The sequence below is a fragment of the Periplaneta americana genome, chromosome 2, assembly GCF_040183065.1.
Source record: "Periplaneta americana isolate PAMFEO1 chromosome 2, P.americana_PAMFEO1_priV1, whole genome shotgun sequence".
In the NCBI taxonomy this organism is placed as follows: domain Eukaryota; kingdom Metazoa; phylum Arthropoda; class Insecta; order Blattodea; family Blattidae; genus Periplaneta; species Periplaneta americana.
In genome coordinates, this window is record NC_091118.1 from 122,086,629 (window position 1) to 122,105,999 (window position 19,371).

Here is a 19,371-nt window from a genome sequence, read left to right on the forward strand (position 1 = left end):
ATTGCAGTAAATGTAGAATTAAAATAAAGTATTTGAAAGTAAAGAAATTGTAGGTGATTGTGTTAATGTGGCCAGGTACTATAATAATTTTACATTCATTTATTCATTCACAGCGCATTCAGGGCCCGGGCCTCCTCCAATATTTGTAGCCATTCTGTCTTGTCCTCTGCCAGTCTTCTCCACCTTCTAATACCAATCTTCCTTTAAATAAGTTTCATAAACGTATTGATAGTTGGCCGATAAGCAGGAAACAATTTATAAGTGTATATGTCTATGAAGACCTTCTATATCAGGGGTTCCCAACCTTTTCCATTTCGCTGCACACTTGATTGGAGGCCAAATTTTCGAGGCGCACTGTTTTAAAGGCCGTTATAACGGCCCAACAACTGGCATTGATGAACTTTCGTTTCCTGAGATTTCTACTAAATTTAAGTTTGAATAAAAATTATTAGGCTAATGTCGAGTTGCAGTTGACAGAAACTTAATTTACTTCCATATTACAAAACTTATTACGAAACAAAGAAGAAGTTTAAGCACTTTATAAAAAATTGTTCCATCAACGTGACAATTGGAATTGATGTAGCTTGCAAATCTTGTCAATTCTGGGTCGAATGTTTGAACATGCAAGTCATAGATCGACTTCAATGTTAGACAGACGAATCCTGCAATTTGATTTTATATTGTTCATTGTCGAATATGTCTGCTCACACAAGTACGATGTTGAAAATGGCAACAACATTGCAATAGCTTTCTTTCATATAGTTGGATAATGTTCTGTAATGCTTAGCCAGAAGGAATTCACACGATCAATTGGTCTCACTACCAATGTAGAATCACAACACAAATCAATTAGGGCCTGTACTACGACTCTCGGATAAAGTTCTAGTTTAAACTTATCCGGCAGATGGCATATTTATCCGGAAGTTGGGTTGTAATTGCGTACTACGACTTTTGGTTATGTGCAATCTGGAGGCTAAACTTCCAGATTAGCAATCCGGAAGGCAGAGTAGCAGATTGGCGTTATCCGGAGGTTGGAACTCGGTGTTGAAATCAAGATGGCTGCACGTTGTACAGCTGGTGATTTGAAGGATCAATTTAATTTTGATACTGATTCTGATGATAAGTTCTGGAGCAGATGCTTCGTTATATCAGAACAGCAAAACGAATTAGGCCGCGTCCAAATAATTTTGAAGAATGGGATGACGAGAAATTTTTTTAGACAGTTTCGAATAACGAAACCTACTACATGAAATCAATTATCAACTGAAACAAGACACAGCTCGTAAGTACACAGTTAATAATAAGCTACACTATTTCGGTAGGTATTACATCAATATTTTGTATATAATAGCACTATAATAATTACTTTGAAGTACAGTAACCTGTAATACAGTAGAAGTGAGGTTAGAATGTTGCTTCATGCAGGTGTTCTGTTGCCCTTACAAGGTATGAAGGTGATTGATATAATAATATAGGGCAACCTACAATAATAACAGTTTCAAAATACTTTTATATAAAAAATAATAATAGTATATAATATATCAAAATCCTTTATATGGTAAACTACCATTTCTTCACAATTGCGTTACCACTTTAAGATACAAATGTATTCACAATTTTGGGTTCTAGTCAAGTCATATGTACCATAAACGAAAGAAAAATTGGGTGCCGACACCAATTTCCCAAATAAAGGTGGAAAGTTGCTGTGAAAGTGGAGTGCGGTGGAGAGGTACGGGTAGGCGAGATCGCTCTATCGAGATAGAAGGGTAGGCGGCAGGGAAGGGCAACACATTCATTTCATTACTGTGTTTCCTTACTAATTAAAGGGAAAAGACAAATTTTCGTAAGATCGAGTTAGTGACAGGTTAGTATGATTTGCATATATTTACAATTGTCTAAAAAAAAAGTCAAAACTACATCCAAACCTCTCTCTTCCAGGCTATCCTGTAGGGAGCCTTGCCTTCTTTTGGTAACGCTATTGTAAAGATTTACCGGTAAAGTTGTAACCAAATCTCATTGTTCATACATTTTTCCAGAAATAATGCCTTACCTCCAATGGACCAACTACTACTGGTATTGAGATTCTATGCCACTGGGAGAACATTGACAACAGTAGGAGATTTTTGTGGGGTCCACGAAGTTACAGCAGGAACTGTTGTCAATCGAGCTAGTGCTGCACTTGCTGCTTGGTTTAATTGAAGTGATGACTTTTAATGCTTCATTGGGAGTAGTTTTATTTGCTCCAGTAATTAAGTGCAAGGCTTATTTCCCCCCCCCCCCAAGGGATTCTGTCTCTTTTTGATGCTGTTACGAATACTTCTGAATAGTATTTTAATACAGGTTTTATGTATATATTATAGGTCTTGATTAAAGTTTTCCTAGAACTGTTTCATTTTGTGTCTGCTAGTTGTTTAGTCAACTCTCCGAAGATAGATTGGAATACCAATAAGGCATCACTCATGAGACAACTGTCAGGAGATAATGTGGTAGGGTGGCAAGTTCCCTTCTCCTTCCTTGCATATATCGCTCACCAGTAGGAGTAGGCCTAACATATTTCATTAATCAGACTTAAGATATGCTTGCTATATACAGTATTATTATTTAACAAACTGTAACAGTTTATTAAATTTTAGACGTGACAGTTTTTCTTCATTTCCTGAAAGTTTCGGAATTGGCATTTATGTTTTGCAAGGGAGCTGTTTCATTCACGCTAGGCCTAGTGATTCATGTATGCAAACATATTCATATCGTTACTTTTTATATATATTTTATTGCTTGGATCCCTCACAGTGATGTCTTAACAGGCTAAGATGATTCAAACACAAAGGTTTGATAAATACATTTTAAAAATTATGACCAGGTACACTGTAGGCTATTTAAAACAATAAAAATGCACTGTATCTGCAATTCAAATTTATTTTACATAAGCAAAATATGGTAAAACATTTTTCAAGAGGCACATTAATTGAAGCGTCGGCTGGAACAACGTTATAAATTATATTTGGTAAAATTTACAGTAAAAGGTAAAGGTAAAGGTATCCCCGTAACATGCCATGAAGGCACTTGGGGGGCATGGAGATAGAGCCCCATGCTTTCCATGACCTCGGATTTACAGTAGCTGCAAAAATGTGTATATGCGTACAACTTTGTTCTTATGAGGGTAGCAAACTTTTGAGTGGACAAATTTCACGTACTGCATTGATGGACAGTTGCAAGCCAAGGAGTATAGCAAGGTAACATGACATACAACATTATTACATGGAAACACACCGAATGAAAATTTTGTAACTTACAACGTTGTTCCAGCTGACGCTTCAATTGTATTCAGGTACTCTGTGAATGTGTACTTAAAACAAGAGAGATGCACTATAGCTGCAATTAAATTTAAAATTTATTTATTTATTTTGTGTGAACAAAACACGACATTTTTCAGGAGACACAATAAGCATAATCATGTATTACATCCACTGTCTCATTATATATGCTATGGTACATGTCATATTTACAAATTAATAATATACAGGCTAATACATAAGAGTACATAGTAACTGTAATTAAACACAACACAAATACATATGCAAATACACAAAACTTGGAAAACTGTGGCAGAGCCAACTTCAGCTATAAGCCCCATTTGTTAGAGATCTGCACGGGCCATAATTCTTAGGCCCGGCCCATCTCGGCCTGATCTGAACCAGACCCGAACCCAACCAGAAACCTTAGATTAGCTAATAATTATCACCTGACTCGAACCTAATCCTGAAGACTAGCAGATAAAGCAGAGGCCAGAGACCACAGGGATCAAGAACAGCTGCAAGACATTATCACTCCATTAGAAGGATGAGAAGAAGTAATCTCCCAGTCATCCAGGTCAAACAAATCTGGTCAACAAAATTAAACATATTTTTTGTTAATACATAAAAATGGGTGATTATTGTAGCATTTACTTTCTGCCACTAATTGAAGATGTCTTTGTAGATAGACCACCCATTAAAGAGGAGGAAAAAGTAATGTAAAAACTCCAAATCTTACTTTTGATATTCCAAACCCCATCTCTTTGCAAACATGAGGATATGACTTACTTTTATTTCAAGTCATTCTATGTTATAATGTTAGCATCCAACTTTCAACTAATGTATTTTTTAAAGAAATCACTGTAATAGTACTGAAGTTCATGAATTTCTAACATCTCAAGTAAAAGTAAGTCAACATTAAACTTACAGTTCACAGATGGAGAAAGATTTTTCAATGTGGCTAATGCATTCCTCAGGGGCTTGCTTTTTCTTTCTTTCTTTTTTTTTAAGCATCCTTGGGGTGTAACTCGATCAGCTATTATCCCATTATCAGCTGAAATATTTAAGAGAGGGATATATGCTTATATCAGATCTTTCTGAATTTAGCCTACACTACCTACACTGAATAAACCAGTAATTTCACTTAAAACTTACTTTCATTACACTGTGTAGACACCCGTACAGTGGAAGACCTTCACCTGCTGCACCAGCTGACTCTGTAATATTTTAAGAGTGGAATTAATTCATAAGATATTTAATTCTGGAGAAAGATGATGTTTTATCATAAATGTGTGGACACTTCAAAGTCAGCAGCTGTAACAGTATTGTATTTTCTAACGTGCTATTAATCCAAACTCATTTCTAACAATAAGAAAGTGACGCTGCAATAAAAAAGAGAGAGAGAGAAAACCAAGCAAATAGTTCTATTGTAAATAGAGTGTAGCCAGTTTCTGTTTTACCTTATGAAAAGATATTTTTCAGTTTTTCTGTACACAAAAAATCATTCACAAGTTTCAAAGTGAGAATCCTCACGGTAAAATTGAAATACAACTTAACATAATGTGGCCTAATCTAATTACAAACCCATTACAGAGAAATCTCAAAATAAATTCTTCAGTTTAGTGTACTTTCTACTTTTAGGCCTACATTTATAAATTTCAAATTCCCACTCAAATCCCACATAATATTATAATACAATGATGTTTAGTTTTTATGACATCCATTTCTTGTGACCATTTCATCATTATGTACAATTTATATTTTAACATTTTTTTTTTTTTTTAACTTTTGCATCTAATTTATCTACTGCTTGCTGCAGATTTCATATAGTATGTGTGTTAGTTTTATTTTCAACATGTTGGCTGAAAATGTGTTTACATGTTACAGCTATTTCAGATTGGAAAAGGATCATACGTAGAATGTGAAAGAATGTTTTGTAGTATAAATCAAATTACCTGGAGATATTGTTGGGATGTCCAGTTTCACTTCAAAAACTAAAGAATTGCACTGTGAACCTGAATGGTAATAATAGAAATAATAGTATTATAAAGTAATACCGACATTAAATTAAATTTGTATAACAATTTTCAAGAATCTAATATTTTCTTTTATCTCTAAAGCTCATCATCTCTTCTTCTGACTCTTAATTCCTTACACACTAACCTCATTCGTGTTATTAGCTGCACTGGTATCAGTGGAACTTGGTTTAGTTACTACTTCGGCTGTAACAAAAGTAAGTAAATAAATAAATGAGTGAATGAATGAATGAATAAATAAATAAATAAATAAATAAATAAATAAATAAAAAGAATTCAAACTTGTGTTATACAATTTCCTCTGCTTATTATGTAATAATTGTATAAATTAACATATAAGTGAACTTATGCATTGAATATGAATAAAAATCACTGAGAAATCACTCAATTGATAGGAGAATTAAATCACTTACCTTGGCTAAGTTTGGATTTGGTTTTGCTTCAGTTGGAGGGGCTCCAATTGTTTGTGGCCTGCATTGTCTCTCTGCAGCAGCAATTTTCTTTGTGTTCTTTTCCAAGAATTCAAATTTGCTTCTCAGCTGTTTTCAGGTCCTTGTATTTGTGCTGATGTTACTATATTCTTCCCATGCTTCATTCTATATTACTAAAAAGGAAGTAAAACTAGGTTAATTCCATATGCAACCTACAACATTAGAAGATATACTGTAATTCTCTTTTTCCCTTGTCTAAGTTTCTATACCTAAATAAGCAAGAGCTTTTAATGGACGATTGTCAGTACAATATCAAACATGACTATATTGTACATAGAAACTTTGGAAAAAACTGAATATCTTCTGTTTCTGTGTTATTTTACGAGGTGTTGAATGTGCATTACAGTGAGTGATTATAGTCGAACTGGTAGCAGCAACAGATATTGCACTTTAGTGGAAACGTCTCTCCACCTCATGCTGTTCTTTTAAAAAATAATGTTAGGCCCTATCTGTGATCGAATGGTATTATAGGCCTAATACAAAATATCCGCCCATTTACTAACAGTAAAATACGTAGGCCTAACATACTGAAATATGGTAATTTGCTAGGAACAGTGTACCTTGCTGTACTAATGTTGGTTAGAAATCCCAGGCCAAAAACATCATTCATTATTATCAGTATCAGTGAACGTTTCTTTTTAAACGAGTTACTATGCCTTCGACCCATGATTTGAAGCCGTGAGTACACTATTTCTAAAAAAATTACCGATTCACTAATAATGTAGGCTATACAACAAACTGGAAGCACACTTAATATTAATTACAATACAAAAATAATTGCCACCTACACTTCTTGTGCAGTTACACATGAATAAAACAATGATTATGGAGAAAAACGCACTTTTGCTGGAACCCGCACCCGTCCTCTTTAGGCCTACTAATTAGAGCCAAAATATTATCATATTGTAGGAATTATTACTATTCGAAAAGAAACATAACCTTTAAAATCTTACCTTTTGCTTCCATGTAAAGTTTCTTCATACAGTATGTGTAATTTTCTGTTCTTCACTCTGTTATTTTCTTGGCTGGAGCTTCAGCATTATAATAATGCTTACAATAAAACCTCAAAATAAATAGTACCATATAAACACGGAACATAAACATGAAATACGCGGGGAAAGGTATACCAACGCAATAAATTTCACTACATTTTCAGTAACTTCATTGCCAACGCAATAAAAATGTTACTATATCTTCCGGATAACAATCCTGCAGTTAAAATCCGCTGGTAGTACAGAACAAAATATTTAACTTCCAGATTGCTAAACTGGAGTATACGAATCTGGAGCTTTAACAGGCGATCGTAGTACAGGCCCTTAGTCCTTCTCTTTCTACTGCCGTCAGATCCAAATCTTCAAATCTATCGGCAAAATCAAAAGGCGTCTTATTACAGTCTACGTTTTTTGTGGACTGCGATGAAAAATAGTTTTGAACTTTTTCTTGTAGTGACAAGTTCAAATCGTTCAATTTTTTTAAATATGTCTGCAAGATAGCCTAAGCCAGTGTTTCGTTATTTTTTTACAAGACAAAATTTCGCGGCACGTTTCAAAAATTTCGCGACACACTAAAGTGCCGCGGCACACCGGTTGGGAATCCCTGGTCTATATGCTTATCTAAGTACAGTATAGTTTTAATACTTACAAATGGCTTTTAAGGAACCCGGAAGTTCATTGTCGCCCTCACATAAGCCGGTCAATAAATTATATATATGGTTAAAATTTAAGTTATCAATATTAAAGTTACAAAAGACGTGACCGGTAGCTTGATACATAGTGAGATGATTGTAAAAATTCTTCCGATGGAAGATAATGTCACGTTGCGAGAGTCAGCTTGGCCGAGTTTTAGTGATGGTGGTGGTTACGAAATTTGATGTGTACTGCTTTTATAGCCGAGCTGCCACGAAGTACACATACAATTTCGTAATTTTCTAACAAACCATGCATTTAGTGTCATCAATTTTACATCTGCTCGCTTGGGAAAAAATACATATGTATTTCTCCCATTACAATAATTCATACAGAAAAGAATCAAATCGACATAAACCAGTGTAAGTTGTCAATAAATTATCAAAAAAGCTTTGTGGAAACTGACTTATGTCACTTTTCCCAAGCACTGCAGATATGTTATTGTAAATTATAATTTCATTTATTATATTCCATAGATCTTACATTAGCAATGAAGCTTTAAGATGTGGAACAAGTCAAAATTTTACAAGATTACAATTACATTTTTACAAATTTTTACAATTTTTACAACATTTTACAATTTTTACAGTTTTTACAATTTTCTACAATATTTTGGCGATATGTAGTGAGATGAGGTGAGGCCCGAGGATTTGCCAAAAGATTACCCGGCATTTGCCTTGTGTTTGGGGAAAACCTCGGAAAAACCCAACCAGGTAAACAGACCAAAGGGGTGAAATAAAGTGAGGCCGAGGACTCGCCATAGACCATCAGGCTTCAGTCCTACGGCTGGGGAAAACCTCGGAAGAAACCATTCAATGATACCAAAGGGGAATCCAACCCAAGCCCGAACGCAGCTCCGGATCAGAAATTGTGAACTTATGCCGAGAAACATGCAATACTTCGAGGAAATCTATTTAACCCTGACTTATTCCACCACGAATTACATTTGATACTTCCGGCGTTCGAAGTCAGGTTCTCCGTTTGGAAAGCCGTGCTTTATTCGCCCGCCTAAAAATGGCTTCAAATTACAAAGTTCTGGCTTATGGAAAATATTTACTTAAATTGTTGTCAGTTTTTTCTTTTAATTTCGTCATAAGAAAAACGAAAGTCTCACTTTACATGGCAATTGAAATTAATGTGAATTCAGTAATGATTACCGTCGTTATAAGAATTTAATAGATCGTAAGCGAATATATCATGAAATTCCTCGGTTTCAGTGAATTCATTTTGTCTACCGCTTTAACATGGAAAGAAGTTAATTAAACTCTCCTTAAATTGTAATGCACTATCATGATATTCTCTATTCCGAATTCTATGCAACGCAATTGGTATCCTTTGAGGCTTAAGGGACTCTGCCATGTATTACACGCAATGAAGTTTCATCTATCCGACAAAGCCTATGTTTGGGGCTTCCATCATAAGATATTTTTCGTCCAAATAAGTTAATGTTTTCTAAGGGTATTAGGTCGCTCTACTGAGTGCATTTAAACCTTCAAGCTGGTTCTTAATAGCCCATCATCATCTGTAATCAAGGATTATACAATAATTACTATTTCTGTCTTTCCATTAAACAGTGTTTCATTTTATATCGTTCTTGAGATATCTTTTATCTTTTTTTTACATTTCATTGTTCGTCTTCTATACCAAACAGCCTGAGATACTATGAGTAAATTTATTTGTATTTACTGCCATCAAATGTTTTTAGAGACAGACGACTATTCTTTTCCGTTGATTATTTTCTGTTGTGAATGAAATAAAAAAAATAAAACTTTCTTTGGATGATTCATTTAGGCGTGCAATTTTGGAATTACAGTTCCAAATAATATAATGTCGGAATATGTATGGTAAAAACTTTCTTGTGTTAAATATTAACGTACCTTGTTAACATGTTTCGACCTATTTTCGATCATCTTCGGAACTGGTCGTTGTTGGTCTTGGCGCCTCTTGTTTCCTGTGTGGGTGCGTTCGTAGTGTAGAGTCAAAGAGTGTATGTGTTTTGAAAATGAGTTGTGTGTTGAGAATATTCACCCACACAGTAAACAAGAGGCGCCAAGACTAACAATGACCAGTTCCGAAGATTACCGAAAATAGGTCGAAACATGTTAACAAGGTGCGTTAATATTTAACACAAGAAAGTTCTTATCATACATATTCCGAAGTGATACAGTGATAAAAGTTGTGTAATCAAGATGTAGAATATAATGTCATTGAAATTACTCGTATGTTTCATGAAATGCTTTCCGTATGAATTGATGCAAAGATATATTATATCCGATAAGGATATACGAGTAGTTCTTCTATTATACATTTCCAAGACAAACTGGAAAGGTGATTTATGACAGCCCTGCATTGGCAGTACATGTATGTACCAGCTAAGGAGAGTGAATATCTCTTTTCACGATTCCACTCTGTTGGCTGGTCGAAGACACTCTACCCTGCAGCTTCGTGTAAGAAACTTAATTGAAATTCTTTCTATTTCGAAATTATTAGTATATTTTTGTAATCAGCACATTTCCTTTCAATATGTTGTGAAGACAAAATAATTACCGGTACTACAAAAGAAGGCATCGTGGCGTTATCGTTCGCAGTTTCCTTGCTATTCTGCAGAGAGGAAGTCTTTCAGGCGTCTGCACCTCACATTACATTATTGCCAAGTTCTGCTTCAACGATGGGTTAGATTCCCGTTAGATCTTTACATAATCTAATTTCCCTTTATGCGCTGTGTATATGTTCGCTTTATTGGGATGATAAATTTTCTTTGCGTCGGAAATGTCTCATACATATGAATTACAGCTTCAGGCTCGTCTGCGACTGCAACAGGTTGACATTGCAAAGTTGAGCTTCCTATCCTACTAGACATAGTACGCCATTCTGTTAGACGTTTTCAAACAATGTAAGTTCATACTTAAGAAATTTGAATAGACAGGATTAGACAGAATGTAATGTCGGAAGAAAATGAAATCATTAAGTAGAAAATGGCTTTCATTATGGTTACCACAGCTTTTAAAGATTGCATGTCCCAAAATCATTATCTCAACAATTGATGAGAGCTATGGATGTATTTGAGTTAGTACTTTCTCTTCCTTTCGGATAAAGTTTAAAGTATCAGTAAAGTGAATTATATTACTGTTAATAATTTATTTTCTTGGACTGTTATCGACCATCTGCGCAGGTCAGGTTGTGGGACTGCATTGGAGCGTGAGTTCGAAACCCGTTTGTGTTAATAATGTAATTGAGATTTTTTTTCTGAAATATTCACCACTCGGAAATAGAATATTAGGCGAATCCATGACCACATCTTGCCAAAATAACACCTCGCCACCACCAGTTCCTGCAATGCTAGATAAACTCGTAAATAACGCTTAAATAGCGTCGTTTAATATCCAAGTAAACAAACTATTATTCAAAATACGGGAATAAAGAAATCACTTATTACTCATCAGTGAGAAGATGAACTTACAATTTCTGGATTGCACGTGAAAATCAATCTTAAAAATCCAAGATGTAAGAAAATATGTCTATTTATACAGTGTATGCTGTAAGCAGGTATATATAATTAATTTTAAAATACTTACATAAATTGCTGTCCATACATTGTAATAATACTTTATTCAAGAAAATATAAATAAAAAAGTTAAAGCAAAACATCTCAGAGAAGTTCTCAGAAAACAGTCATTCCAGTCATGGTGCCAGCTCCCACATAAAGGCAAAGGTGTTTGTACATTTGAAGAATGCCCCAAAGCCAACTCCTGGATCTCCTCTAAAAAGTGTCTTTCGTCCTGGGAATAAATAAATGCCATCAAGATGTCTTCCAACGTCACCGCAGTAAGATCTGTCCCTGGCAGAACCTTCAGTACTACCCGTTGTCGTCATCCCGGTTGCAGCGAGACTGAAACACTTGGCCACGTACTGGGGTTCTGTAAGAAGGGAGAGCTACTGCGTAACAACAGACACCATCGTGCCCGTACAGCATTTGACAATCTGCTAAGAAACAGAGGATGGGAAGTACATGAGGAGATTCATTGTGTGTCTGAAGATGATTCTCATAGAAGAGTCGATATAGGCTAATTGCCATCAATAGAAGAACCCAGAAAGCGATGGTCTTGGACCCTACGATTTGCTTTGAACGAGACACAAATCAAGCACTGCAGTTAAATGATAAGCGAGCTAAATATGTACCTTGTCGTCCATACCTCAGTGAAAAATATTGCATTTCGCTTTACAACTGGGTTGTTACAGTCTTACTATTTGGAACGAGGGGTTGTTTACCAAAATTTACATGTAATACCCTTAAATCCTTTCAAATTCCCTTTTATGAGGTTCAGAAGATCGTAATGAAAATACTGAAGGCCTCTCTTCAAATTCTACACTATCACCTCTATATTAACATGTAAATTTTTGTTTTAATGTACAAATCGAATCATTATTTTGCTCGTTTCATGTACCTTTATCTTTTATGTTTGTTAATTCCGGATCCCAGTGGTCTACCTCACTTGAGGACGGATGATTTGAAATAAATCTTAGTAGTATTAAAAGTATAGGGTGATTCAAAATTCAGGTCCACACCTGTGGAGTAACGGCCAGCGCGTCTGGCAGGTGGCCCGGGTTCGAATCCCGGTCGGGGCAAGTTACCTGGTTGAGGTTTTTTCCGGGGTTTTCCCTCAACCCAATGCGAGCAAATGCTGGGTAACTTTCGGTGCTGGACCCCGGACTCATTTCACCGGCATTATCACCTTCAATTCATTAAGACGCTAAATAACCCGAGATGTTGATACAGCGTCGTAAAATAACCCTACAGAATAAATTCAAAATTCAGAAAATTTTTAAAAGTTCTGTAACTTTGTTAAGAAGCAAGTAATAGAAAAATATTAGTGTAGGGTTATTCATAAAAGAGTGGGGTTTAGTCAAATACACATCAATTTCAAAACATTAAGATATTCTAATTTTCGTCTCTATCATTAATAGCCACTCTTTTAAAGAATGAACAGCATTGAGAAGAAAATATTGCTGAATATCTGCTAATTATTTTGTAAGCTTCTACGATGACGAAATATTGCAGGATCCATTTAGAGTTCTGACTATTCTCATTGCTCTGGAACAATCCCTATTACATTCATAACATAGAATAACGCCAATTTGCAGTGATGTAGCAGAAACATTTATTTTCTTGTGTGCATTTTCAGAAAAATAAACCTTAACTACTCTCTCAAGAATAGCTTCAATTGCTGTTTATTTCATTTATTATAGCAACAGTAATGACATAATTGAAACAGAAATGTCTGTGAAAATAAAATTACAACTTCTCTGACATTGGCATAATGCGTAACACTATACTGTACTCGCCAAATTTAAACGACCCCGGCTCCGAGGAAAGAAGTCAAAGAAGTCACGTCAACATGCTCTCGATGTTTATGTTATCCAGTTGACTGCGTCCGATGACTGAATTGCTTTATAACAGCGTTGCCAAACATTGACGGCCTCAGCCCGAGTAGAAAGGTCAGCTTATCTTGTCTCTTGCACTGTCCGACTATAGGCTCGTGTTACATCAGAGGTATTGCAAGAATGTAATGTCTTCTCGCAAGAGACAACTACTAACTTCTCTTTTAAAAAAAATCGTACTTGCCTTAGCTCATCTGCTGGGCTAATTCAGAGTCATATGTGACAACGCTGCATAACTAACAGGGATTCACCGTATGATTTATTATGTTTTGTGTAGGGCACGAGTCAGCAGAATGGTCTGAGTGAGGTCGTCTAAGCTTGGCAAGAACTATAAGTTACTGTAATATTAATATTTTATTGAGTTTTTGAAGAAATACCTTTCATTCTTAAGTTATAAGAGCTTACTTGAAAGGTTCATCCACATTAACAGATACAATCGACAAATAATCCTTCTAACAGACTGTTCGCATGCTTATTCCTTGGTCACCGCCTGAAGACTTGGAACTTTAAAGTTATTCGTAACAAAAGAGTCGAGCGCCTCATTTCCTAGTTTATCTTATTCTTAGAAATACACGCTACTTTTCATCATTTAAGGTAGGCAGATGTTTGTGAAACTGAAATTCTGTTAATCACAGAGCAGTTCGCATGCATTGCTTATTGTTTCTAATCCGGTCCGCTTACAAATTTGTTGCGTGATGAAAGTTCATTACGCTCCAAATAATATGATGGAATGTTTTCCAACTCAGAAGATAATTTGTGATATAAAATCTCCAGTAATGCGTCGTCAAAATAGACTCGTATGGATTCATTTTGAATTAAAATGGCTGTTACTTTGCTGTAGTAATAGATTACTGTAATATTGTATAAATATCTGTTAATATGCTTTTTTATAATTAATTGTTTTCACTGTCCCTTATATATAGCTCTTTGATTTCTTTTACAATCTGTTTATTTTTAATTTTGTAGAGTGGCATGGCAACTCATCTCATGTTGTAACGTATTTTTACCACTCTGTTCGAAAAAAATATATATATAGTTTTCATATTTTTTCCACTTAGTTCACAATGAATCAGAATATTCTGTATCATAATTTCTTTCCATTGCAAAGATACAAATGATGAAATACAGAACTTATACGATGTTTTTAATTTTATAGAGTGGTTCATAACGTTATTCTAATATAGTCGGAGGTGAGAAATATGTTGATTTGCAATAAGAAACTCATTTTTTTTTACGTATTTTTCTCTTATTCTACTATTGTAAACAAACGAAGTCTACGTTAAACGCTAAATAGTGAACAATAATTACGAAGTTAAGTATGACCATGGGCTTTCCTTTTTTACTTAGAGAATCTGTGGTCTCATCCACTGTAATCCATACATTGCCATTTCCAATCTTCTCACGAATCCCAGATATAGCCTTTAAAAAAATGTAACTTTTTAATTGTTCACAGAACACAAAAAATATAGTTTGCATGATAGCAGAAACTGCAAGCTGGCTATTTGTAATAGTTGGTAAGAAACTGGTTTTAAATATTAAAATATCATTGCGAAATTATATTTCAACTCACCTTATATTAGCGTACGGGCAAATATTTCTTTGACAAGGTTGTCCTATGTGAAACTGACATCTTCTTCAAAAACTCTTTAAATTTTGGATTTTTCTTTCTAAGCCAGGATATCTTAATATCCACTAAAATGGACTGCAAACTCCACGGGTATGGTTGACACCGAGATGTGAATTGGTCGACCTCAACACAAAGAAAGATCGGTAGACCACAGCCACACCAAGCATTAACGCGTTTCTTCCGCCACTATACAGCGTTGTCAAACTTACTTATACCAAGGTTCCGCATTGGATTCCTCTGCTGCATAGCAACTAGAGACAGGAAAAATGTCTATCAGGCTTGCCCATGACTGTTTATGTCCGTGAGCGGGCTTACTCTTCGTATCGTTCGCCCGCCTGCAACCTTCCCTCACAAGCAGGCAAAGAGACCTAAGAGTGACCCGAAAGGACTGTTGGGTTCCGCCGACCTGCGCCAGACTGTGCTGCTTTCAGATGCGTGATAAATATGAACCAAGTCATTCAAACCTGACAATAATCCTACAGATATAGACAAACTACTGGAAACTGAATTTGTTGTCTTCTGAAACGTACCGTTAATAAAGACAAAGAAAACTATTTCTCGTCAACATAATATCCATTAAATGCCAACAGTAATTATAAATTACTTGCACTTTCCTTTTCATCGTAGTAATATAAATTTAATGCAAACCATTTAAACTTTCAGCTTCATAAATAAAAAGAAATCTGCCTCTCAGAAGTTAAATAGCAAATCAATATTCTGAAGAACGAAAAACTTTTATACACTTTACAGGTATTCATGAGGCTTTTAATTGTTCATAAGGAAAAAGTTAAAATGTAATATTTTTCTATAATCTCCTCTCCTCTCCTCTCCTCTCCTCTCCTCTCCTCTCCTCTCCTCTCCTCTCCTCTCCTCTCCTCTCCTCTCCTCTCCTCTCCTCTCCTCTCCTCTCCCCTCCCCTTCCCTTCCCTTCCCTTCCCTTCCCAACTAGTCACGAGTTACGAAATGTAACTATTTTGAGTCAGATACAGTTTGCAGGAACATGAAATACATAATATTGTCTTATTACTTTATGAATTCTGTAGCGCAATAAATCGTAAAACCGTGTTTCTTTAATCAAGAATTAACTACCGTGTTGGACCATAAGATAAAGATTTTTTGAAGTGACTAAATAGCCAACGAACTTAGATTTCAAACTAGTACAGTTTCATCTTAACCAGCACAGACTGTCTTCCGTGAATGCTAATCACTCTACCTTACAATACGAGCAAACAGGCAGGCTTTCTTGGGTCCCGCCTGGACTGAACCTATAAAACCCGGGCTCAATGGGTTCAGTGTTAGAAGTTAACTTGCTTTGTAGCGTCACCGGAACCCAAGCCTGACAGCAAGCAGGTACGGGCGTGAGTCTTGTCTGATTTGCCGGTCTCTAATAGCAACTTCCCAGCAACGCTTACGTGACCTTCAACGAGTTCCGGTACATGTTTGACCGAAGTCCGTAAAACTATAAAACTGTTTTCGCTACAAAAAGAAAATAATAATAATAATAATAATAATAATAATAATAATAATATGCACGAAATATGCACTAACGTCCAAAATATGCACATATATGCAAGAACAGTTATGCGCCAATCATCTTAATTTAACATTAAACATGTAATTACAAAGTTTCATTAAGATTTGCTGTTCTGATACAAATATGCATTTACATAATATTTCTCATTACTAATGATAAGCCATAAAGAGATTAAAAAATGTGTCCGTGTTATCTTACACCAGGAAAACCTTTAGACATATTTATTAGTTGTGGATAATTTATGTACTTATTCGAAACCTGAGGTGCCACTCTAACTTAGAAGGCACCTTTGACCACGAGAGCGTCAGTTCAGTTTATGTTTGTTGATGAAATGGCTCAGTACACATTATCAGAACTTGTTGACATGCACTTTGTGTTTGGGGCAGCTGGAGTTTGTGGCAGAGAAGCCGAGCGGATTTATAGGTGACGGTATCCATTACCATATCACTTGATTGGCCGTTCTGTGGCAAAGTGGAATGGCAGAGGAAGTCCTGGCAGTCGGTTAAAGCGACCCCAATATTTGAGATTTTGTTGTGAGGCTATATCAAAGCCATTGTTTACAAGGTATCTGCTGATACCGTCGAGGAACTACTAGAAAAAATCTTTCTTGCCTGTAACATGATCCGAGCTGAGTTTTTTTTTTTAAGAAACTTAGTTTTAGTACTGTTTGCTTAACATTGGGAGACACCATTTCGGACATCTCCTGTAATATATGTTCATGAAAAACTTCTGTTACCATTTTATAAAAATATATATTATTTGTAAGTTGAATAAAAATTGATTCAGAAAGACTTTTAGTGTAATTGTGTAACTAATATTTCAATCAAGATCCACACAACATTTCAGCCCCATTTTCAAAGTGTTGTCCGTATGTATTGGCTTCTAGGGACTAAATCTCACCATTAGGACATGGATTCTTCATGACAACAGGTTCCTCCCGATATCCTGTAACTAAACATGAAGTTTGTAACATTGTAGTATGAACACGAGTATACTTGTACGGGATGCACCTTAAATAATATAATTAATTTTAGAGGGCTGTTCTTTGAGAAATTTTAAACAAAGCCTTTAATACAATTTTTCTCGTTTTTTCTTCCTTTTCGAGATAAAAATTGCTTTATATGAAACATACTCTTTCTGGGGATGCTAGAGTATTATATAAAAAAGAAATAGGCTATGTATTTTGTTCTGGCAATGAAGTATTATTATTATTATTATTATTATTATTATTATTATTATCACTGTTATTATTATCACTGTTATTATTATCACTTATTATTATCACTATTATTATTATTATTATTATTATTATTATCATCATCACTATTATTATCATCACTATTATTATTATCACTATTATTATTATTATTATTATTATTATTATTATTATTATTATTATTATTATTATTATTATTATTTGAGGCTTTCAGAAGTCAACATCATTAACTCCACATTTGGTTATTTTACAGTTCCTAAGTTGGTAATGTATTAAATTGACCATATTTTTAGTGGTAAATGTGATTAACCCCATAGTTCAGTAAAAAGCCCACAGAATGCAATATTCTTCTTGACTACAACACAGAATCAACTATAACCTTGAATATCTCAAAATTTTTGGAAAAGGAGTTAATCATGTTGACTTCTGAACGCCTCATTTCATAGCAGGTTTTGGGAAAGCCATTGATTGAATTCCCAATATGCTCACAAGCAAACATTCTCATGGGGGCAGATAAAAAGTTATTTTTTTTCTTCCATCATGTTAATAATATCTAAACAAGTGTTTATACAAATTTTGGCCACTTGAGTGCAATTGCGAGGGCCGTAAAATGTTTCCCTGCCGTCGTTTACAGAAAGAAAACCCAGTTTCGTTGGAAAAATGTATTAGAACAGATACAACCGATGAGCTATTTTTCAATACATTCAACACCGGAAATGAGACATTTGTCATACCATGGGATCGACAGAGAGATGCAGACGGCTGTCACACACCGGTTCCAATCCCTAACACAGATTTATACGACATAGGGATACAAACGTTTATCCCACAGTACTACAAATGCCTCAGTTCTGGTGGGGAATATGTTAAAAAATAGTTCAACAATTGCTGTATCTGTTCCAATAAATCTTTCCATAAAATTGTGTTTTCTTTCTGTAAACGATCCCAGGGAAATATTTTTACGGCTCTCGTAATTGCGCTCGAGTGGCCAAAATTTGTATAAACACTTGTTTTGACATTATTAGCATGATGGAAGGAAAGAAAGTAACTTTCATCTGCCCCCATGAGAATGTTTGCTAGTCAGTCCATTTAAGAGAACAGTGTATTATGATAATAAACGATTGAAAGAATTTTAGTTTTGTCCTTTAAATGTGGAGGAATTTGATTCTAACAAATGTAACATTGTAAAATTCTTTTTCAGGACAAAGAGTTATTTTTGTTTGGATCAAATTTCTACACATTTAAAAGACAAAACTGAATTTCTTTCAGTCATTTATTATAATAATACACTGTTCTCTTAAATTGAATGAGCATATTATTGCAAATTAAATCAATAGCTTTCCCAGAACACGCTATGAAATGTTTCATATAAAACAGTTTTCATCTAAAAAAGGGGGGGGGGACGAGCGAAATTATAGTCTATCAAACTATTTAGTTTCAAATATCTCGAAGAATATCCCCCTGAAATTAAAGACATTACTTACGTTTCACTGTGTATAATTGCATAAAACGTAACTAAGAATAATGAAACAAAATAAATGTATAATCTACTATGTTCATGGCTTTCATATACTATCGAATCGCACACGTAGTTCCACATTTAAGATCTTGCAACATAGGACGACTATGTCCCGGATTATTTTTGTACCATCTGCCGATATTTTTAGCGTTCTATTATCTTATGATAACCATGTATAATATACGTGAAAAATATAAGTTAATGAACAGAGCTCTTGCTTCAAGGTTGTGATCGGACATGAGTTCGAATCGCGTTGATTACCAGGTTTGGATCCTTAGCCCGTTTTCCCCAATAATTTAAGACGGACCCTGTAGCTTCAGATCCCCAAATACTATTTTACTATAATTAATTCCATCGACGTTGCATAATCTTGTAATTTCTGTCATCTTCTGTGGCTTCACACTCCTTGAAGTTTGACCTTTGCCTCCATAGTAAAATTATACAGGGTGTAAGGGGTATAAGTGTCATCCTTTTCACTGTCGTCGAGGACTGTCTACAGGATCAACAAATGTCCATACAACAGAAATGTCC

General features: G+C 35.1%; 2 long non-coding RNA genes across 2 annotated transcripts; one reads left to right on the forward strand and one right to left on the reverse strand.

Moving 5' to 3' along the window:
• Positions 1-1,005: 1,005 nt before the first annotated feature.
• LOC138694556 (uncharacterized) lies at positions 1,006-2,385 on the forward strand. Its single transcript, XR_011330973.1, has 2 exons — positions 1,006-1,282; positions 2,037-2,385. It is a non-coding gene; the product is annotated as an uncharacterized lncRNA (long non-coding RNA).
• Positions 2,386-4,785: 2,400 nt separating this feature from the next.
• LOC138695297 (uncharacterized) lies at positions 4,786-6,866 on the reverse strand. Its single transcript, XR_011331120.1, has 3 exons — positions 6,774-6,866; positions 5,743-5,933; positions 4,786-5,515 (listed from the first exon to the last, which is right to left on the reverse strand). It is a non-coding gene; the product is annotated as an uncharacterized lncRNA (long non-coding RNA).
• Positions 6,867-19,371: the final 12,505 nt, after the last annotated feature.